This window comes from Panthera uncia, chromosome A2 (assembly GCF_023721935.1).
Source record: "Panthera uncia isolate 11264 chromosome A2, Puncia_PCG_1.0, whole genome shotgun sequence".
In the NCBI taxonomy this organism is placed as follows: Eukaryota; Metazoa; Chordata; class Mammalia; order Carnivora; family Felidae; genus Panthera; species Panthera uncia.
The window spans coordinates 25,118,466-25,141,877 of NC_064816.1; the positions used below are offsets into that span (position 1 = coordinate 25,118,466).

The 23,412-nt window shown below is 45.1% G+C and overlaps 1 protein-coding gene across 3 annotated transcripts in view; it reads left to right on the top strand.

Annotated features, from left to right (window-relative positions):
* Positions 1-6,788: 6,788 nt before the first annotated feature.
* Positions 6,789-23,412, top strand: part of ABHD6 (abhydrolase domain containing 6, acylglycerol lipase) — a 64,217-nt gene continuing 47,593 nt past the window's right edge. The window contains exons 1-2 of one of the 3 annotated variants that reach the window (XM_049640809.1): positions 6,789-6,884; positions 7,318-7,422. The gene's annotated coding sequence lies outside the window, so the exon portion shown is untranslated. Of the gene's footprint in view, positions 6,885-7,317; positions 7,423-15,304; positions 15,674-23,412 lie in introns of those variants that run through there. The other 2 variants (XM_049640808.1, XM_049640810.1) reach the window with 2 other exon arrangements.

The window sequence follows — 23,412 nt, forward strand, 5'->3', positions numbered from 1 at the left end:
GAAAGTGGGTAATGAGAATTGGAAGCCAGCATTGGGATCTCTGGACAACCCCCTCTTTGAAGTGATGGGCGGGTGGCTGTAGCCACAGAGAAAGGTGCAGATATAGAACTAACATACATCCAGTCAGCATCCTGGCCAAAATCTCTGACCAACCATGCCCAGGCAGGCTAAGGAGATAGCCCCAAAGAGCACATGGAGGGAAATAATGGTTTCCTGAGCTCCTGGTGAGACAAAGCTCTCTAGAGCCTATAACAGGCCTCCTTAAATCTCTAGGGGAAATGGTGGTGATTGCCTGGCAAATAGGCATGTTACAAAGAGAAGAAGATTTAGAATTAAGTGTGGTACATGCTTTTTGTGACTTTTAAGAAGGAATCTGTACATGCGTACATTTTATGAACGTGTAACGTGAGAGATTTTGGCCCGTTTAACCAACAATTTTTTAATTCCAACGTAAAATGTGCAATTAGGGGGATGGATCCAGATTCGTGACTTTAAATTGAAACCTTACTAAGGGTTTCATACTAACCGTATGCACCGTTCTGAAACCTGTATGAGAATTTGGGGTTAACTATGTTTCCATAAGTTTAATTAATTAAAATTACTTAATATTTAGGGTCACCTGGCTGGCTTAGTTGGTGGAGTGTGCAACACTTGATCTCAGGATTATGGGTTCGAGCCCCGTATTGGGTGTAAAGACTCCTTAAAAATAAAAAAATCTTAAAAAAAAAGAATTAGTATTTTAAAAGATGGCTTTTTCATTAGTTCAGACAACTGAAGAAGTTTTCAAGGAAATGGAGTATATTAAATTTATAAAAGAAGTGTAAAATGTTTGAAAATGGATCTATGACCCCTTAAAAGTAATTAAGTTTGCCGAATATAGGGTTGGTTAAATTTAGCAAATAAAAACACTAGGTAAATGTGACTTTTAAATCATTCAGATTTAATTGGGCATCCTATCTTCTGTTTTATCTGGCAATCCTACCTGGGCTTATGAAAAGAATAAGAAATTTTATAAGCTGAACTTAAAAGCATGACATTTAAAAAAATGTTTATTTTTTTTATTAAAAAAATTTTTTTTTAACATTTATTTATTTTTGAGACAGAGAGAGAGACAGAGCATGAACGGGGGAGGGGCAGAGAGAGAGGGAGACACAGAATCAGAAGCAGGCTCCAGGCTCCGAGCCATCAGCCCAGAGCCCGACACGGGGCTCGAACTCACGGACCGCAAGATCGTGACCTGAGCCGAAGTCAGACGCTTAACCGACTGAGCCACCCAGGCGCCCCAAAAAATGTTTATTTATTTTTGAGAGACAGAGAGACAGAATGTGAGTGGGGGAAGGGCAGAGAAAGAGGGAGACACAGAATCCAAAGCAGGTTCCAGGCTCTGAGCTATCTGCACATGGGGCTGGAACCCACAAACCACGAGATCATGACCTGAGCCAAAGTTGGACACTTAACCGGCTGAGCCACCCAGGTGCCCCAAGGACGACATTTTCTAAGACAATAACAATCCTGTCAGGGTCCTGGAATAATGTTTAGTTGCTAGTATCAAAAGTAAGTTACCTGGGAGTGCCTGGCTGGCTCAGTCTATGGTGCATGTGACTCTTGATCTTGGGGTTGGTTGGTTCGAGCCCCATGGTGGGTGCAGAGATTACTTAAAAATAAAATATTTTAAAAAAGTAAGCTAATCTGTAGGATGTGAGTCAACTAATCTGTGTTTGAATTTTTAACTTTGATCATTTGAATATTAATTTGAAAAATAAAGTAAACCTCTGAAGAGTGGTTTCTGCATATAGAAACTGCCCTTAAGGACTTAAAAAAAATCACCTGAACAGTCAGAAAACATTGACCCCATTCGGTAATTAGCACATTCACTGCGTGGAATCGGACTTAGAAAAAAAAAAAAAAAAGTACCTGGATTCTGGAAAGAAAATTGTAAGCCTCAAGTTTAACTGAAGCCAACTGGGTACAGGGGCTTGGCGGAGTGCTTTCTGTGTTTCATATCACTCAATACTCCTCTAAGCCCTTAAGCTATGCTTCCTCCATTTTATAGATGAGCAAACTGAGGTTTGGGCCCAAAGATACACAGCTAGCCCATTGGAGCTGGGTCATGAACTGAGTCACTCGGACTCCAGACCGGCCTTTCCCCCGCCAAACCAGGCACAGCAAAAACCTTAATAAGGAGCAAACACTGTAGGTGAGAGATGGGAAGGAGACCAAAGTAAGACTTTCACTTTTTACTGTAGACACTTGGGTATTGTTTGTTTGTTTAGTACTTAAAAAGGAAAAAAAAAGTACTAAACAGCTTTTTATTTTTTTTTTAAACCGTTTAAACAATGCCGGTGGCAACATGTTTTCTGTCTTTGTGCAACTGAGCCAAGGAAAGGCAGCTTTCAACTGGCCCCAAGAGTCACTGATAACATGGAAGGGTCGGAGTGACCAGGCTGTACTGCAGGCTCAAGGAAAGGAGAAACCCCACACTCGTCCATCTTGTGCTGGGAATTGGGAGTTTGAGACAGTTCCTTCCAGGAGCCTAGAGCCCGGAGCCCAGAAGGAAAGGCAGACCCTGGCCTGACCAACGATGCACAGTTTGAAGTGTCCTTCCTACTACCACTTAGTGGCTATGGATGACATTTCCTGGGGCATGTACTTTCAACCACTAGTCTATAAGATGCTTCTAGGAAAAAGGACAAATATATATTACTTCTTCTTGGAGATTTATAACGCACATTAGCATCTTAAATGTTCTGAAAAGTTCTGCAATAAGGAAAGCTGCTTCACTGTGCTGAAACAGGGCGTCCTGACTTTATTGTCCACAGAAACTTTTTCTTCATATAATTCCTTTCAATATCTCGAACAACGTCTGCCTTGGGAAATACCGTCCTAATGTGGCAGGGACAATCAGGTCCCCTCAAAGCCTTACACCCTCATCTTTGTTAATAAGCCCCTACTGAAGGGTCCCATGCATGTCATATGAATGGGTAGAAATGAGGATCAGGAGGTCAGACACATGGTCCCAAACATCACTGGGAGCCACAGCCATCCACCATGGACCCTGATGGGACAGGAGTCAGTGTGGGGCAATAACACTGGGAAAAAGATGGAAGGCAAGGTGGAGACTTCAGGAAGAGTGAACGTGTACAGGCTGAGTAACAGAAAGTAACAAAAGTAGCAAAAAAAAAACAAGGGGCTTGTGGGAAAGTCCCCACTCCTGGCGGGGGGGATAAGCCGCATGACCCAAACAGGTGTTTCCAGTGACTAATGTCACTCTTTATCTAGTAATAAATGAGCCCTAGCAATAGTCTTGTAGTGCATGCAAATTGCTCCGGTTATCACATTTCACAGTCAGCTTCCCTCACTCCAACTGTGAGGGGAGGCGCCTTATTTAAATTTGCTTAATCGTTACACACCTCACCTCACCTTTGTATGATGATTTACAAATGATGAAGCAGGCTCTGGGTTTTGACCTCACACAGGTTCTTCCACACAAGGCTGTTCCTGGACCTCAAACAAGTCCTTTACTTTCCGAAGAACAGGGCTCAGGGCTCAGTCACTGCTCTGATTAGAACCCTTCAAAGGCCCTTTATTTGACCTAAAGACCAAGCTGATTCTTGTGGCCTCTACTTACCTCTACCTCTTCAAAGTAACACTGTTCTTTTCCCTTCTTCCTCCCCTGGCCTCCCTTCACACCTAGAGGCTTTCAGTTCCCACCTCAGAGCCTTTGCACAGCTGTTCGCTCCACCCATGCTGCCCTTCCTTCCTCCCCGCTCCAGGTCTCAGCTTAAATGCCACTCTGTCAGAGAAACCTTGCCAGAGCCCCCCAGCCCATCAATGTCTTCCCTTTTATTCTCTTCCATGGGGCCTGTGTCTTTTGCTTCATGGCATGTATCATAATGTATGGTTATCTATGGGCTGTGTGTTGTCTGTCTCCCCCTACACACCTCTGCAGGGACAAGGACACCTACGTGTGTCTGCACTGCCCAGGACAGGACTGGCATGTAGCAGGTGCTCAGTAAATCATTGTTGAATGAATGATATGGTGCTCTGATTGACTCCAGAGCCCAGCTTCTCGACCAGCTTGTGAGGACACTGATCCAGGGGAACTCAGGTCCCTGGATAACCAAGGGAAGCCCCAGACCACCGAGACAAAAGAAATACAGCAGCCACCTGCGCATAGCGTCTGCCTTTCAGGAAGCACTGAGTACTAAGTTCTCGTATAGCTGGAGCAGATCTCTGGAGCAGAGCTGGGAGCAGTGTAAATGTCCGACTTCGGCTCAGGTCATGATCCCACGGTTCATGGGTTCATACCCTGCTGTGAGTGCAGAGTCTGCTTCAATTGGCTCCTCTGTCCCCCTCTCTCTTTGCCCCTCCCTCTCTCACGATCTTTCTCTCAAAAATAAGTTGAAAACAAAAAAATAGTAAAAAATGGGGATATAATAGCTCTTACATTGTAAAGCTGTGACCATCTTGTGAGTTTATAAATAAAGGCCAGACTCAGCAGTGTCTGGCCCTTAGGAAGTACTCAGCTGGGGTGATACTCTGCCTTTAGAATAAACTGTACAAAGAAGGGACTGTTATCCCCATTTTACAGATGAGAATGTTGAGGTTTAGAGATAATGAAGTCAGGCCCCAGCCTGTAAAGTGACTGTGAAGCGACATAAAAGGAGGAATTCAGGTGTTCGGGATTAATTCCCTTAGGCACCCTTTCTTTATGGTACAAAAAGGCCCATTAACTCCAGACATCATCTGAACAATTGCAAACTCTGAGCCAGTGGTATTTGCAATTAATGGGTTCTATCTCCCAGGGTGGGACCAGAAGGAGGAGAATGATGCCCTGGTCTCAGGCATTTAAGGGGGTGACAGACAACTCAGTAATCAAGATAAATCATATTTTATTGCAATATTTTCACTAATTAATTAATCTTGAGTAAGCAAAACTAACGCAGAGCATCCACTATGAACAAAGTATCAAATATTAAATGAAGACGGAATCCAACCCTCACTTTCATGATCCCGCCTCATTCACCTCATCCTAGTCCTGCTCCTGCGATCTGCAGATCTGAAAAACACTGTGGGCACACTCAGAGCGCAATGCCTGTTAATTCAGAGAATGACACGGGAGAAGACAGCGCCCTCTTCTGGCTGATAGCGAGCACTGCTCCTCTCCTGGGGAGCCACGTTCATCTTTCCTCCTTAGAGCAGCATCTCACTGCTAGAACAGTCTCTTCTGGTACCTCAGCGCTTTTCATCCTGCTGTTTTGAGACACCTAAGGCTGCGGGCAGGCCACACGATGCCATTGGAGCCCCATCACCCCAACGCTTCCCCCTGGCCACTGCACTGCGCTGGATCCATTGCCTTTCCTTGCCACACGCACGAACAAGCCCAAGGACTTTTCCCTGCTTCTGTGGCCGATTCTAAAGCTACCTGTTAGTGTAAAATTGGCCCTTCCAGGCTGACCATGAGAGGGGAGTGAGGAAACAGGACCAAGAGGTGGAAGGCTTCTCACAGCTGCTGACTGGTGGGTCTTGAGCAGGGAGCTGGCTGCTTGCCTAACTGCACAATTTCTTCTTCTTCTAAGGGTTTGGTGCCAAGTTTTTTTCATTTTAGTTAATTATGCTTTAATTTTTATTTATAAATAATTTCAAATATGCATAAAAGTTGCAAAAATAGCTTGAAAACTCATGTATCCCCTTCATCCAGGTTCACCGATGAACATTTTTTCATTAGTTTTTCATTATTTCATTAGTAATGAAATGCAAATTTCATTACTAATGAAATTTTTCATTAGTTTTTATACATACAGATTTTTTTTTCCCTCAACCGTTCAAGAGTAAGTTAGAGACATTAGGATCCTTTATCCTTAAATACTTTCAAGTGATTTCTTAAGGACAAGTAATTCGTTTATATAACTGCAAGGCAATTAACACATCAAAACCAGAAGGTTTAGCAACAATACAATATTATTACCTAATCTACAGACCTTGTTCAAATTTTACCAATTACTCTAATAATGTCCTTTATAGCAATTTTTTCTTTCTAGTGCAGGATCCAATCCACGCCTATGCATTGTACTTAGCAGTCCTATGTCCTTGACCCCCTCTAATCTGACCTGTAAAATTCCTAAGCCTTTGTCTTTTATATTCTTGGCATTTTTGAGGTGTGCAGGCTAGCTATTTTGTTGGCTTTCCCTAAGTTTGGGTTTGTCTGAGGCTTCCTCATGATTAGATTCAGGTGATGCATTCTGAGTGGGAATACTGCTTAGGTGTTTCACAGAAGTTCTTAAATAAGCATCTCCTGGTAGTCACAGGGAAGTCAGGTGACTCAGACACAGGAAGTAGATTGTGATTTAAAAGCTCTTAATAACAGTCGCTAACATTTATTGAGTGCTTGCTGTTTGACACGCCTCTCTGTGTTTGTTGATTTGGGCACTATTCTCTCCTTGTACCGGGTGCTTATGTTGGATCACAATAAAATTATAATAACAGTACAGGTGTTGAGCTTTATTAGGCCCCATATTGTCCATCTTCTTTTCATGTACAAGGTCCATTAAGTCTCACTACCACCCAAGTACTACTATTATCTTCATTTTACACATGAGGAAACTAGCCTCAGAGAGGGTGTCGCTTGCACCAGCTCTCGGAGCTACCAAGCTGGGACTGTTTGACACCAGAGTATGAGCACTTAGTTGGTCCCCTATACCATTTCTTCTCTGGTATGTAGCACTGACAAGGCCCTGCCAGTATTCCAGCTCAGAACACTGAGAACAATCCATGTCCCACCCCCTAGACTCCCAGCAAGCTGGGACGTTTTCTCCCCCATATTCTGAACTCCCCCGCTTACCCCACACATAAGGAGCATGAGAACTTGGGAGATACCCCATGCTGTGAGTAGGGGACCTCAGTAGGGGGTGTGGTGTTCTCCAGGGGCAGATATCCCTCCTGAGTCATCGCCCATTGGACAATTATTTACAAATCCACTGAAAATTACATCAGTCCCAAAGACAGGGCGAGGAGTGCAGCTATGAGCAGGTGTCAATCTTTTAAAAAAGTTTTTTAAATGTTTATTTATTTTTGGCAGAGACAGAGTGTGGGCAGGGGAGGGGCAGAGAGAGAGGGAGACACAAAATCCAAAACAGGTTCCAAGCTCTGAGCTGTCAGCACAGAGCCTGATATGAGGCTCGAACTCACAAACCACAAGATCATAAGCTGAGCGCTTAACTGACTGAGCCACCCAGGTGGTGTCAATCTTCAACCAGTGACTCATAAATGATTCTTGATGCAGGAATCCTACTGTAGGATGACATTTCTCCTCTACAGGCAGAGCCTGCTCCGAAGTCAGCCAAGAACCAGATTTACGTGCAGGCCAGTGTCATTCCTAAGACGTGACCTTAAGAATTCAGCCCTGGAGATTTGTTGCCACAAGTCCCAGCCTGGAACCGGGGATCATTTTGCATCATGGGTGTTTTAGGGGATTTGTTATTCACTCATTTAACAGTTAGCCTACTAAATGTGGAGGGAGATACAGAGATGAATAAGGCAGCTCTTGATCTTGGGGACTCAAAATTAGATAATTGGACTTGCCTTTGGTTTCTGTGCCTCTGAGTCTTCATTGTGTATCCAGTGGCCAAAAAACAATTATGAATATGAATTACCAATGTAAATCTTGGACTCGAACCTCTTTGAGCCCCATTGGCCACCATTTTCTCTGGACCATTATGACCTCTCTGACTGCAGAGTCAGGAAGGGTGACCAACCCTCCCAGTTCGCCCAAAACTGAGGGGGGCTTTTGGTGCAAACACAGAGAAAGTCCTGAGCAAACTGGGATGAATTGGTTACCCTAGTTTAGCTGGGAACAAGGGCAGCAGGAAGAGAATGAGCAAGTGGGAGAGTAATAACAATAGTCAACATTTATTTTGTTTAAGAATTTAGTAACGGTTAGGGTGCCTGGGTGGCTCAGTTGGGTGGCTCAGTCGGTTGAGTGTCCAACTTCGGCTCAGGTCATGATCTTGCAGTCCGTGAGTTCGAGCCCCGCGTCGGGCTCTGTGCTGACAGCTCAGAGCCTGGAGCCTGCTTCGGATTCTGTGTCTCCTTCTCTCTCTCTGCCCCTCCCCTGCTCTCTCTGTCTCTCTCTGTCTCTGTCTCTCTCTCAAAAATAAACATTTAAAAACAATTTTAAAGAAAGAATTTAGTAATGGTTAGAATAAATTTACGAAGTAAGCACTATATTACCCCTATTTTATAGAGGTGTAAACTGGGACCCAAAGAAAGGAAGCAACTTGTCAGAAGTGTATACTTGGTAAATGAAGAGTCAGGCCTGTCAGAGAGCAAATCCTGTGTTCCCGGCCATCACTCTGCACTGCCTCAGTGGTCTCATGTATAAATGTGGTGCAGATGAAGTCTCGAACGATGTTTGAGATGAATTCTCAGAGACTGGAGGGAGACTCCTCTGGCAGCAGTAGTCAGTGGAAGTCATGTTTCCATGGAGACCCAATCAGATCCAGCCAAGCTGCGTTTACATGTAGCCATAGCAGCGGAGAGCTGCCATCACTCAAATGTGGTGGATTTCTTAAGAAAAAGACCCTCAGTAACAATTTCCTGAGCTTCCACCAACGCCCATTCTATCATTCAAGACTTTGGTGGAGTCTCCACGGCAGCCTGCAAAATGTGAGTCATGTGCAAGTGTAGAAGGTATTCATTGAGTACTGTGGTTAAGAGCACAGATTTGGAGACAGGTCTGTCTCTACTGCATCACTTGCTGGCTACACAAGCTTGGGCAAGTTACCTAACCTTGAGCCCAGTTTCCTTGTCTGTTAAATGGTGGAAGTCATAATATCCACACTGCACACTGTTGTAAAGATGAAAACAAATGGGATAGTGCATGAAAAGCACAATGCCCAGGACAGGGTAGGGAATGAAGAAGTGTTCACTACCTGTTAATTAACATCTGCTCATCCTATGTTTTTAAATGAGAACAATCCACTTGAGAACTGACACAAAGGAGCAGATGACAGTCTATTCCCCACAGCTGTGTTCTCCCCTTTGCTTTGTCTGCCCCACACCTCTCTACTTCCTCCCATTGTCCTTTCCACCTCTGGCTCTTTGGCCTGTTTCTAGCCACTTGTGTGCCACTGGGAAGAGATGACCAAACTTGGTACCTCCTGCTCCAGTCCCATTGGGTACCCAGTACCTCCAGTCCCTACAACCCCAACTGGGGCATCAGGAACCACTGCCTGAAGGGTGACCAAACTATAATCCATCCACATGGATGTGTGATCCAGCTCCCTGCATGACCTCACAGCTCAGAAAGGAGACAAGATAAAAACAAATGAAGAAGCATTATCCTTTTGATAAATTAGATTAGAGGGCATCGTGATTTAGATGGCATAATGTAACATACGTCTTTGAAAGTGTCATTAAGATGTTTATATCTAAGTGGCTACCTGGTGGGATGCTTAAGGGTCCCAGGAGAGACACCAGGGACAGCTAAGAGGGACAGGTCTCAGGACAGTGTCATGAGTGATGTGGATGCTGAAATGAAACCTGTGAGGACCTTAAGAAATATGTGTTTTCTTAGCAAGAAGAACTATGTGCTAAACACACACACACACACACACGTTAGTAGCCTTCAGCCATTGATTCTCGGTTCACGCTGGAGGCTTCATAATCTCTGTTCCCCAACTGATCCTTGACTATTCAAAGATGGTTTCTAAGCCCCTCTCAGAACTGGGCGAGCCCAGTAAATGCTTGGTGTATGAACCACACTGCTGATGGCTGATATTATGCACACGTCCTCTGTGCCAGGTCTGGTGCTAACCTGTAAACACACTATTCAGCTTGATCTTGTCTGCAGCCCTGTGAGGTTGGTACCATCATCAATTGTTCGTCATCACCTCCTACGTATAGATGGCGAAACTCAGGTTTACACAGACAGATAGCTAGTAAGTGGCAGAGCTGGACCCGGATCCACCGTCTTCACCTGAGAGTTGTTCCAGTGACTCAGACACTTGGAGCTCGTGTTTGCTCACCTGCTACCTGGCTAGCCCAGCCATCAGTCCCAATTTGGTACCTGTATCCCCAGTGTCCTTGGGGTACTGCTATCTCCCCTAACCTCAGTCAGTGTGGTTTAGGTGAGGTAGGAAAGGATTTCTTAAACAGGACATAAAAAGCACTAAACACAAAGGATAGTTTGACAAAATTAATGTTTGTCCAAAAGCACTAAAGAAAGTGAAAAGATAAGCCACAAACTGGGCTTTGCAGCACATATAACTACAAACCATTAAGACACAGACAATTAGAAAGATGGGGAAATGACACAAACAGATATTTCACAGACACGGAAACACAATGGCAAACAAATATATGAGTAATTGCTCAAGCCCATTAATGATACGTGTAAAGATTAAGATCACAATGAGATACCCCTTCAGACCTACTAGATTAGAAGCAGTCAGTCTGATGGTTCCAAGTGTTGGCAAGACCCTGAAGGTATTCTCCTATGTTGTCCTTCTAAAAGTTTAGTTTTGCTTCTTATATTAAAGTCTTTAATTTATCTTGAATTAATTTGGAGAGGGGTGGGTTGTTAAATTCCATGTTTTTCTATATGAATAATCAATTGTCCTAGCATTTCTACCGAATTGTCCCTCCTTTTGCCAGTGATCTGAAATGTCACCTCCCTCATAAGTCAAGTTTCCTTATGTATGTGGATCTGTTTCTGTGATTTTTTTTTTCTTTTTTTTTTGAGTAGGCTTCATGCCCAGCATGGAGTCCAATTCCGGGCTGTGAGATCAAGACCTTAGCTGAGATCAAGAGTCGGATGCTTAACCAACTGAGACACCAAGGTGCTTCTTTTTCTGTGATTTTTATACTGTTTCATTAGTGTTTTTATCTATCCCTACATGAATACACACTGTCCTAATAACTATACTTTTATAACAAGTCTTGATATCTAATTTTTCTTCTTCATTGCAAATATTTTTACTTTTCTTGGACCTTTGCTCTTCCATATGAATCTTAGAATCAGCTCATAATTTTCTTTTTTACCAACTCATAATTTTTTTTTTTACCACCTCGTTCCTAATTAATTATTGAAAAGCCCTGTTGAGATTTTGATTAGAATCATTTCTGATTTTGAAGGAAGCATTTCTAACTTTTCATTATTGAAAATGATAATTGTTGTAGGTTTTTAATTTTGGTGGCCGCCTTTTAACCTGATCAAGGAAGTTCTCTTCCTAGTTTCCTATCAGTTATTACCAAGAAAGACTGTTGAATTTTAAAATTTTGCAAACATTGGGATGATCTTATGGTTCCCTTTTAATATATTGATGTGGTTAACTATAGGAATAGATTTCCTAATGTTAAACTATCCTGACATTCCTAGAATAAACCTGTCTTGGTAATGATACATCATCCTTTTTATGTATTGCTGGACTCAATTTACTAATATTTTATTTAGGATTTTTACTTCTATGTTTTTGAGGGATTTAGGAGTAATATTGGTCTGATCTTGTTTGGCATGGAATTTAGACTGGTATAATAGGGTGAATTGGGATGTGTTCTCTCATTTTCTATTTTCTAGAAGGGCTTATGAGAGAGTAATATGATATATGTCTTGAAAGTTTAGACTCACTTCTAGAATCATCAGGCTTTAGTTTTTCCTTTGACTAAATATTTCATCAATTTCTCTAATAAGATTCATGTTTTCTATAGTTGACAACTGATAGAATTTGCTGGTGAATTGAACTTGTTATCACTATGTAGTGTCACTTTCCATCCTTAATGATTTTTGTTAGTCAGTCACCATAACACAGTGGTGGTGTTTCTTTTGGATACTGTTTGTGAGGTGTATCATTTTCCACACGTTTACTTTTAACCTTCCCAAATTCCTATATTTTTTGGAGTGCCTCTTGAAACAGCACCTCTTGGATTTTTGTAACATCCAAGTTGACAATTTCTGACTTTTAACTGATGAGTTTAGTTAATTTGCTATGATTATTAGTAAATCTGGACTTTTTAAAAATTATCTTTTTTGGGGGGAGGAATGTTACTTTTTCTACAATTCTTTGGGTTGGTTGGCATTTGTTTATTGGCTTATGTAATCCCCCCCCCCCAGTTTGAAAGTTATACATGTTATTTATATTACTTTAGTGAATACCATTGACAATGTACCACACATAATTAATAAAGCCAAAATTACTATCTTAATTCCCTTCCCACACCAATGCAAAAGCACTGGAACACTATTTTTTTTTTTACCACCTCATTCCTAATTTATTGTTGCCTCTTATTTTAGTTCTGACCTTGTGTAAACGTACAGATTATGGGGGCGCCTGGGTGGCTCAGTTGGTTGAGTGTCCGACTCTTAATTTCTGCACTGAGTGTTGTGCCTGTTTGGGATTCTCTCTCTTTCCCTCTGCCCCACTCCTCTGCTCTTTCTCTCTCTAAAAAAATAAAAAAATTAAAAATTAAAAATAAACTTATGGATTATGCATTATGTCATCATTATTGTTTTGTACTGACAATTTTGTTTAGATTCACTCTATTTACCAATTTCCTCACTCAGTATGCCTTCTTTCATTTCAGTTCTTAATTGGGTCTTTTTTTTCTTCTTTCTGAGGTATATCTTAGAAGTTCAGTTTGTCAAGTCTTCCAGTTGTAAATTCACTTTATTTGTATTTAACCCTTATTCCTGAAAGGCTAAGGATCCAATTCTCAGGTCTTTGGAGATATTATTCAATGCCTTTGAGTTTCCTATGTTGCCATTCAGTAATCTGCAGGAAATCTAATTCCTTTTCTGGGGAATAATCTGTCTTTTTTATCTCTAGCTGCTTTTAAGTTCTTTGTTTTTATTTTTATTTATTTTTATTTTTTAAAGATTTTTATTTATTTTAAGAGAGAGAGAGCAGGCAAGTTGGGGAAGGGCAGAGAGAAAGGGAGAGGAGAATCCCAAGCAGGTTCCATGCTCAGCATGGAGCCCAACACAGGGCTTGGTCTCATGACCTGACCCAAAATCAAGAGCCTGGATGCTTAACCAACTCTTAATTTCGGCTTAGGTCATGATCTCAGGTTTGTGGGTTTGAGCCTCATGTGGGACTCTGTGCTGACAGTGCAGATTGACAGTGTGGAGCCCGCTTAGGATTCTCTCTCCTCTCTCTCTGCCCTTACTCTGCTCGCATGTACACACATGTGTGCTCTCTCTCTCTCTCTCTCTAAAAATGGATGAATAAATTATTTTTAAAAAGATTTTATTTTTAAGTAATCTCTACACCCATCATTGGGCTCGAATTCACAACCCTGAGACCAAGAGTCGCATGTTCCACCCACTGAGACAGCCAGGCACCCCTTCTTTGTTTTTAGTATCCTGCAGTTTCACTACAATGTCTCTTGGTGTGGATTTCCTATTATTTATCTTGCTTAGGATGTGTTATGCTTCCTAAAACTGGGGATTCATGTCTTTTTTCTGCTCTAGAAATTCTTACCCTTTACCACCTCAAATATGGCCTCTCCTCCTTTTTTGAATTTTTGTAAACATTTATTTATTTTTGAGACAGAGAGAGACAGAGCATGAATGGGGGAGGGTCAGAGAGAGGGAGACACAGAATCTGAAACAGGCTCCAGGCTCTGAGTGGTCAGCACAGAGCCTGACGTGGGGCTCGAACTCACGGACCGTGAGATCATGACCTGAGCCGAAGTCGGCCGCTTAACCGACTGAGCCACCCAGGCGCCCCTGGCCTCTCCTCCTTTGATGCTGCTTAAATGGATTTTAGATCTGCTCAGTCTATTCTGCATATTTTGTAATATCTTGTTTTCATATTTTTCATGTCATATCACTCTGTTGTCTTCTGATTAATTTCTTCAGATAGGTCTCCCAAATCACCATATTTGGTTAATCATGATCCATGAGAATCCTGAGCAACTTACTCTTTGATGAGTACACTATCCCTGAAGCTCTGAGAACAATTCCATGAAGCATGTCGAATGTAACTCTTGAAATCTGAATGATGAGATGGCCAATGTCTTAGAGGAAGATGCTTCAGCCCAAGCCAGGGAGATTGTCCCTAACTCTGGATGGATTCCAGCAGCCCTAACAGAGGCAGATTTTACGAGGTAGTTACCAGTGGCCTCAGAGATGTTCCTTTGCCACATCTCTGAAGCTTTTTGTCCATGACCCATTCTTAAAAACCAGGACCTGCCCAACTCAACCAGGTTCTGCCAGTCTGGAGGGTTTGGCAGGAGGGAGGCTGCCTTTGTGGTGGAGTTAAATACCAAGAGAGTCCTGCTGGGCACTGGTCCCACCTAGGTCTGGAGCAAGAGGCAGACAAGGAAGCCTTCATTCAGGGCAGCAGAAGATACCACTCCTCACCCCCACCCCTCACACACTGCTCAGCACATAGTAAGTGCTCAGTAAGATTTTATTATATGAATGAATAAACACTCTGATGGAAGAAGTCCCTAGTGCAGTGTGGGCCTGCTGGAGGAAGTGACATCTAAATGGAGGCATAGAAAAAATAAATAAATTGAGGCACAGTCAAGAGGAAGTAGTCAGGCCAAGAAGAAAAAGAAGAGTTCTTGGTGGAGGGAACAGCCCATTCAAAGGCCAAAGTGGTAGAATTCAGCTTGGGCACCCTCAGAATACTAGATGAGGGTGCAGTGGTAAACTGAGGCCAGATGCTCAAAAATCCAGGCTTTGTGGTAGATAAGCTAGTCAAACAACACCATTTGAATTTAATGGGTGATAACTTTTATGCTCCCCTCCTAATTTTTTATTTGCCTAATTAGGTTTAACTGTCCTTAAAAAGAAGAAATGACCATAGTGGGGATTCAACCAGCAGTAGATGAAAGCCTTTCCAAGGTTACTATTTTGTGTCCCACCCTCTCCCCCGCCACCCCCAGCTTTGGAACCAGGTGCAGGGTTTGAATTCCCAATCCTGTCCTTTATAGGCTGAACCCATGGGCAAGCGGCTCACCTTTCTTCTGAGAAAGGAAGCCAATCACAACGCGTACCTTACAGTATTAAATGAGACGACATGTGTAAGGCAGTGTTGCTTGGCTTGCCTGTGAGCCTGTGCCTATCTTTCTGAGCCTTTGGGGGGCAGAGATCCAGCCAGAATCACTTTGGAGCCACGTGCCCAGTAGCACTAGGCACATAGTAGCTGCTCAGTAAATGAAACAACGCCTCGACGAACTCTGGCGGTGCCTTGTGGAACTGTGGCTCCTTGGGTCCCAGTCCGCAGCCTTTGCCCTAAGTGAGCTGTTTAGGGGCGGGGCGGGGCGGCCGGGTTCTGCCCTCGGCACTTAGCGCTGAGCGCGGAGAGCAATAGCCGCTGGCACTGGGGCCTGGGCTCTTAAGTGCTTGGAGACAGGTTGCCAAGGTCGGGTTGTGGAAGCCACTAACTCGCCCCTCCGGGTTTAACGCTCTGAGCTGGGGCGCAGAGGAGCTTAGAGTAGACCGGACGCTGCGGCCGCGGAGCTGCGCCAGGGGCGACGAAGGCGGAGCCGGCTTTTCCGTCGGCTGACTCAGGCCGGCGCGGCGCGCCTTTAAGGCGTCCGGCTGAGCCGGGCGCGGGGAACCGAGCGACGCGGGCACGAGCGCAGCTGCCGGACGCGAGCGCGGCTGGGGGACGAGGACTGGCCTCTGGATCCCGCGGCACTATCCGTGCGCCTGAGGTCAGGTCAGGTGAGCGCCGGCGGGCCGGGCGGGGGGTGCGCACCTGAAAGCGAGGGTATCCGGGGGCTCCCCCCCCCCCCCCGCCCGCCCCGGCCCTGTGACCTGCCCTCCACTTTTCGTTGCAAGGCTGCCAGGCCGCCCCGCAAGCGGCGCACGGGGCGAAATGGGTCGGGAACCTGCACCTCTGTTTCTACTCCGTTCCCTCGCTCCGGCATTAGCCCCTGCACGCTCCCCTCCAGTGCCTGGATAGGTTTGACATTCCCCGAATCCCAGATGCCCCCACTTCCCAGGCTGCCTGCTGCCCTAAGCCCAGGGACGAGGTGAGGCTGGGTCGGGGACCTGCACCCTTTTTCTGTTCCGCCTCCCACCGCTGGCTCCGGCACCAGTCCTTCTGCGTCCCTCCGGGTGGCTGGATGGTTTGGAGGCTCCTGCACCCTCGTTCCTCTCACTTCCCGAGGAAAGGCTGCAGCTCGACCTCCCAGCTAATGGCGCCAACCCCCGTCCGGTCCCCAGATATCTGCGCCCCTGGGGACCTCTCTCCCCCAGCCAATACCTACCCCCAGCAGCTTTTCAGCTCACTTTTCCTCAGCCCACCCCAGTTACCCTGGCCTCATGCCCTCTCCTCCCAGCAACCCTTGAGTCAAGATGCTGGTACAACCATCCCAACAGCCCGGTGCCGCCCGGCAACCCCCAGCATCCCCCGCCTACACTTTCACTGGCTTCTTGGCAGCCTTGGAAATTCGGATTGTGTAACGCTGGCTGCAGGGCAGAGCACATGCAGATGAGTGGAGGAGGCCAAGTTGACAAGAGAGATAGGGAGAGAGGAAGAGGGTGCCAGAGGGTCTAGAGGCTGTGCATCCAGGGATATGTACCTTGAGCCCTTTTTGTGCTCCGAGGTTTGGTTGATTAAGAACAGGTTTCAGCTTGGACTGGAGACCAGCATTTGCCTCACCTCTCACCTGTTCAGAAAACCCTAATGGCTGGCTCTACCTGGCTGGGAGTTAAGTTATTATAAATAATAGCTGACGTGGAATAAGTACTGGCTGCCAGATCATGTGCTAAACACCTTTAGAGGATTACCTGCCTTACTTCTCCCAACAGCTCCCAGAGGTAGGTACCAATGTTATGCCCATTTCTCAGAGGAAGAATGTGCCCCCTTCCCAGGGCACAGTGGATCTGACCTCAAAGCCCCCATTCTGAACCACTAGACTTATTTTTACCCAACCGTAACTAATAAATTCTTATCAACATTTTTATAACATAGGAAGTCAGAAATAAGAGAAATTAATAATCTATGTTCTTAGCGCCAATTTATTTTTCTAAAAATATTTTCTCAGACCAACGAGGGGTCCTGGGTGTCCTCCTCAAGGAGACTGATGCCCAAAGAGAAGGGACGTGCTGGAGGCCATACAGCTAAGAAGTACCAGGGCTGGGATGCTAAACATGTCCTGGGATGGTCAGTCCTCACTTCCTGGGTTCCCAGTACTGCCCCAGCCCATCAGCCTAGGCCCCTGGAGATTCTGTTCCCTCTTTGTATCCTGATTCCCCCCTCCCCCACCCCCTGCCTCCTGTGCTATAATCCAGGCAGGTGACCTGCTGCCTTTGCTTAGGCTGTTCCCTCCTCTGGGAATGCCCTCCCTGGAATCTCTGAAGTCTAAATCTTACCTTAGCTCCAGCTCACTGGTCCCCTCCAGGAACACACCTCTGATTCCTCCCCTGGCCGCAACTGAAAGTGATTCCTTTCTCCCCTGGGATCTTATAACTGGGATCCTGCTGCCTTCCACCTTCATGATGGCATTTGGAAAGTTCTGTCTGCATGTGTCTGCCTATGCTCTCTGGGGCAGCTATGCTGGCGGGATCAGAAGCGTTCCTCAAGACCCTTTTTCCCATCTGCCTGGTGAAGCCCCAGGACAAAAGGGGAGAGAGAGAGAGAAAGAGAGATCCGGGGGAGGGGGGGGGAGAGTTATGACATGGTTTCCAAAGTAAGGATAGACTCAGAATTTCTGAACCCTGCAACACCAAACTCCCTTCATTGAGCTACAGCCTGATCACAGGGAGAATGGCTCAGCATGGTACCTAACATTATAATTACAGGTTTGTTTTTGTTCATGACCCAGAGGATTCCCCCCAGAGAAACTTGGGTCCAAATCCCACTGCTACCACTGCTACCTGTGTGGCCATGGGCCTATTATCTAACCTCTCTGAGTCTTAGCTTCTGGTAATGGCACCTGTTTCAGAAGGCAATGGTAAGATTTAGATAAAGCACAAGGTCCAGCATGTGGTAAGCACTCAGTAAGCACCAGCTATTATGGAGAGTGAGACAGTGTTGGCTACCACTTTGAATTACTGGAAATGTATTCAATCGTTACTGACTGGCTCATATTGACTCTGCTTAGAGGTGGGCCAGAGGAGTCCCAACCAAGAAGAGGTAAGCATTTTTTTTTTTAAGATTTTAATTTTTAAATCATCTCTACACCCAAAGGGGGCGTGAACCCACAACCCCAGGATCAAGAGTCACATGCCCCACCGACTGAGCCAGACAGGCACCCTGAGATAAGCATCTTGTGTGTGTGGTCAGAAAGGCCTCTGAAGCTTTCTTCGACACTACACCGTCCATTGCTTTGGTAAAAAGAATGGCCTTTTCTGTTTTTTAGCTTTAAAAATCTGAGCTTTGAGTTCTGTGAGCCTGCACATATCTAGAGTAAACGTGTGAATACAGTTCATGCAATTGTAAGTAATTGTGAAACTACTGATAGGAAGATAAAACACTCGTTCTTAGAGGTTACATGGGTTTGCACTATGTGTTGGTTCAGACTTATCTTTGGGGCAAAAGGTTTGAATCAAAGATTTGCTTTGGATTAGGGAGAGAAGGAAAATAACAGTGAGTGTTTTTTCCTAGTAAGCAGCTCAGAGTAGAAATCCGCTTCCCTACCAGTCATATTCTTTACCAATGCCTGATTGTTTTGGTGACTAGGTCAATTTTTACAGTGATGAGTGTTCAAAAGAAAAGGACCAGGAATGTCTCCCTCAAAGCTAAGTGTTTGGAATATGCTGGAAAACCGGCTCAGCGGGTTGAAAAAAAAATCGTTAAAATTTCTCCTAATTTGATTATTGGCATAAGTTAGGATTGCCTTTGATAATTTCAAGACTGTTGCACTTAGATATTTTAAGGCATACATTTTTGTAAGTTTTCATGGTTCTGTGGCATTTAGCGGGCTATAGGACTTTATCTCTGTGACCCTGTAGGGACATAAATACTTTTTATACTGTCAACATGGTGGCTATCAACTTCAAATTAAATAAATTTAAAAATTCTCTTAAGTCACACTAGCCATATTTCAAGTGCTCAATAGTGACTGTATTAGGTAGAGCAGATGGAGAACATTTCCATCTTTCCAGAAAGTTTTGCAGGATGGCGCTGTTTATATCAAAAAGACCATGGGCGAACAGGGTTAAGTTCCATTCTTTCTGGCAAGTCACTTGGGGACCAAGAAATGGAATGTGCCGAGGATATTTCATTGTCAAGAATTAGGATGATACTTGGGGCGCCTGGGTGGCTCAGTCGGTTAAGCGTCCGACTTCAGCTCGGGTCACGATCTCGCGGTCCGTGAGTTCGAGCCCCGCGTCGGGCTCTGGGCTGATGGCTCAGAGCCTGGAGCCTGTTTCCGATTCTGTGTCTCCCTCTCTTTCTGCCCCTCCCCCGTTCATGCTCTGTCTCTCTCTGTCCCAAAAATAAATAAACGTTAAAAAAAAAAAATTTATTAAAAAAAAAAAAAAAGAATTAGGATGATACTTAAATCCCCTTAGCCTCATTTTCACTTTCTGGTTCACTGTCGTTTAACCCTGCCAGATTCAAAGGATTAGGGAGAAGACGGAATCAAATGAAATGTCTTCTAGCAGTGTTTCTCCATCCTGGCTGCATGTTAGAATGGCCTAGGGAATTTTAAATTATTTTATTTTATTTTGAGAGTGAGAGAGAGCACATGCAACTCACATGCACAGGAGCAAGGGAGGGGCAGAGAGAGAGAGAGGGAGAGAGAGAATCCCGGTCAGCCTGAAGCAGGACTCGATCTCACACCCGTGAGATCATGACCTGAGCCAAAATCAAGAGTGGGAGACTTAGCCAACCTAACCATCCAGGCGCCCCCACCTAGGGAATTTTTTAAAAATACCCATGTCCAGCCTCTGCCCCAGGCCAAATGAATCTGAATCTCTGGGGATGGTTTCCCAGAATCTATATTTTTAAAATGCTACCTGGGGGAGTCTGTGCAGCCAGGCCTTCAAGACTGTGAACTTAAAAGAAAAAAAATCCCTGAGGACTGGAAGACAGTGTTTCAAGGTAGATATAGTAAGTGGCTAAGAATGCTCCTTATTGATTTACTTTAGCAATAAATCCAGGGTTGGAGGTCAGTGGGTTCACTTCCTCCAAAAGGGCTCTCGGTTGAGGACAGCTTTGTCCCCAAGGGTGCATTTGGCAGTGTCTGGAGACATTTTTTCTTGTCACGACTTAGGGGTGGCTTCGAGTGGGTAGAGGTCCCAGATTCTGCTAAATATCCTACAATACATAGGACAGCCTCCCACAACAAAGACCTGGCTGGCCCAAAATGTCAGTTGTGCCACAGCTGAGAAACCCTGATCTAGACACAATTTTTGCAAACCAAAGTCCTATCTGACCTTGGATGTAGTTGTCTCTTGAAAGAAGGTCAAGATATGCTCCTAAACTGGGCCCTCAGAAACCCTCTGGATCGTATTCCAGGCTTTCCAATCCCAGAAGCCACGTAGGGTGTCACTGCCTGTCGTTGGATGCGTTTGGGGCTGCACCAAGGAAACTGCTGATTCAGGGGCACAGGGCAGTCTGCGGATGACGTGGGGAGAGGTTCTTACACTGCTGCAGGTTGGGATCCTCTTCTTTTTGTGAAGCAATTATATAAAGTAATAGCAGCCTTTGCCTTGGGCTATTTTCCAGAAGCTGTGGCTCTGTGGCTGTTGGCGTTGGATGTTTACTTTGTGATATACCCCAAACAAGATTCGAGCCTTGTGTGTGATGAATTTTGGGAATGGAGCAATGGGCTAGACTCTGGGAGTATCAAGACAGCAGCACAGACATGCCCACTGACTCCCGCATCTGAGTGGCACTGGAGGGGATGGAGGGGTGTCAGGGCTGCCTCCCCAGGCCTGGGAGGGCAGGCAGGGTCTTCCTGGCTGTACAGAGTGAGCACTTGGTATCTGCCCGTCACTGCTTGGGGCAGTCTCCATGCATCCTCTCATTTTGTCCTTTCACAGGGGCTGTAGGAGGTCAGCTGATTCGCCAGGGTCACACAGCTGGTGGGTAGCGGAGCAGAGATTTGAACCCAGGCTGTAAAACTGCAGAACTGAATCCCCCGAGGAGCATTTACAGACTGGGGCTGTGCTTCCCAGCCAAGACTTGTAGGACAAGCTGGAGCTCACCAGGCAGGGGGGAGAAAAGGCACATGGGGGAGAGGGTGTCATGCGTGCCAGAGCCGTGGAGGTATGAAAGCATGGCATGTCAGGGATTATAGCTCACTCAGAGACAGGGGGGGTGTGTGACAGGAGAGGATGATGCTTGAGAGACGGGGAGGTATGAAATCCTATGTAGCCGTGTGAATCGTGCTGAGGACCACTGGGAGCCACTGGTGGAATGGGATGGAGGCAGAGAAAGAGCTGTGTGACATTGGGCAGCTTGCTTAACCTCTCTGAGCCCCAGCCTCCCATCTGGGAAAGGCCTCTAAAACTCAGCACTGCGAAGATTGTTCATTTTGTTGGTGACCATGAGGAACAGAGTGAAAGAGTGGCCTGCAGTGGCACTGGTGGACAGCCCTGTTGATTTGTGACCTCCTGGCTTATCCTTATTTACGAAGTGCCCGCCACAGGCAAGGCAGTGTGTCCTCAAGTGCTGTGGCAAGGTGCAGAGATGTAGTAAGACTCGTGTTGAAGACTTGCAGCCTCGTGGAGGGCACAGTGAGTGTTCTCACGGGTACTGTGATAAAAGACACACATCCCCAGGGCCACAAGAGATGAGTATTCCGACAAAATGTCTGAGGCATGGAGGTTCCTAATGACTGGGGGACCAAGGGCAGGTACACTGAAGGAGATAACTCCTAGCTCTGCCAGAAAGATTCGTGAAGGAAAAGATCGGGGTAAGTCATGGGCATCCTCCAGGTGGAGAGATTGGGGGAAATAGAGAAAAATAAAAAACCGGTTCAGGTGCAGTCATCCAGAGGGTCAGAGTATCAGCATTTCTGGTATCTGATTCCCTGTGGTTTCCAGATTATAGAGGAGAAGCGGAAGTCATCATAGTAGGAAAATATTCAGTAATGAACTTGCGACGTTCAGACTGAGCCTCCACTCTATCACCCCTGCCTCTGTATTCAAGCCAGGCTCCGGGACCATCTACATCTTGGTCATCTCTCCCAGCTCGTAGGATGTTTTGCAAATACATACAGGACAAACACTGAAATTGTAACTCTTGTGAGAGAGGCAAGACTTCATGAAATGAAAGCAAGCAATGTTGGAGAACTGCTGGAATGACATGTCAAGGCAGTAATAGATGAGGATCTGGCAGTGTGACACCTGATGAAGAAAAGGGGAAAGAGCCTTGAAAATCAAACAAGTAAGCCCTTGAGAGATCAATTGGGTATGTTTGCAAAAATGTCCTTTTTGCAATAGCCCTGGTCACCAAATGTTAACTGGAAGGATTTATCAGGCTTTAAAATGATCCACATGAGATTTATTCTTTGTTCTAAGAATTAGCACAGGATTGTAGTTATGACCTAATTTTGTTTAATGTTTACTATTGCTTTTAAAATACATTTGATTTGGGTTTTTTTTTTAATGTGGATTAAGTTCTAAACAGAACTGTTTTCCTCTTAACTGTGAACTCTCCCACGTGGTTTCACCACGTCCCTTTTTCTGATGCTGATTCTCCTGGGTTACAGAGATGTCCTTCGGAAGGAGATTCTGGCTAGAAAGAAGGTGGGGACCAGCTCACAAAGGGCCCTGAATGCTGGGCCTCAGCTTTATCCTAGAAAAAAAAAAAAAAAAAAAAAAAAAAAACCTCCTGGCTGTTGATAACAGGGCTCCTTTTTGTGGAACTCCGACTTTGTTCCTGCAGTTAGAAAATGCTGTCGACCAACTTCACCTCCTTTAGAAGTGACAAAACCCTCTTTAATCTCCTTGCTTTTCCTTTTATTTCCAATCACAGATTCCACAATGGGAGAATGTTTTTCTTTGGGGTGCTGAGGTTCTATTTTAGGCCCTCTGCTATTGCATACCCATATAGAAGGCTATTTTAATTCTTTTCAGTCATGTGGAAGATAGTCACTTAAGCGGTGCTCTTTCTAGCACTTTACCTTTGAGAGGTGACCTCAGCTGATGACAGTGCATGCATTTGCACTAATCTGTAAGAGAAGTGCTGGAATAAAAATTTCTTCTGGACTCCCTGAGAGCCTGAAGTCTTTGGGATCTTTGGAGATCAAAGGTCAAGTAACTTTGGCTCTTCTTTTATCCAGCAGGAGACTGTCTTGTATTTCTGTAGGGTTTCTTGTTTAAAACAAAAGTTTTGGGGGCGCCTGGGTGGCTCAGTCCGTTAAGCGTCCAACTTCGGCTCAGGTCATGATCTCACAGTTTGTGAGTTCGAGCCTCATGTTGGGCTCTGTGCTCATAGCTCAGAGCCTGGATCCTGCTTCAGATTCTGTGGCTCCTTCTCTCTCTGCCTCTCCCCTGCTCAT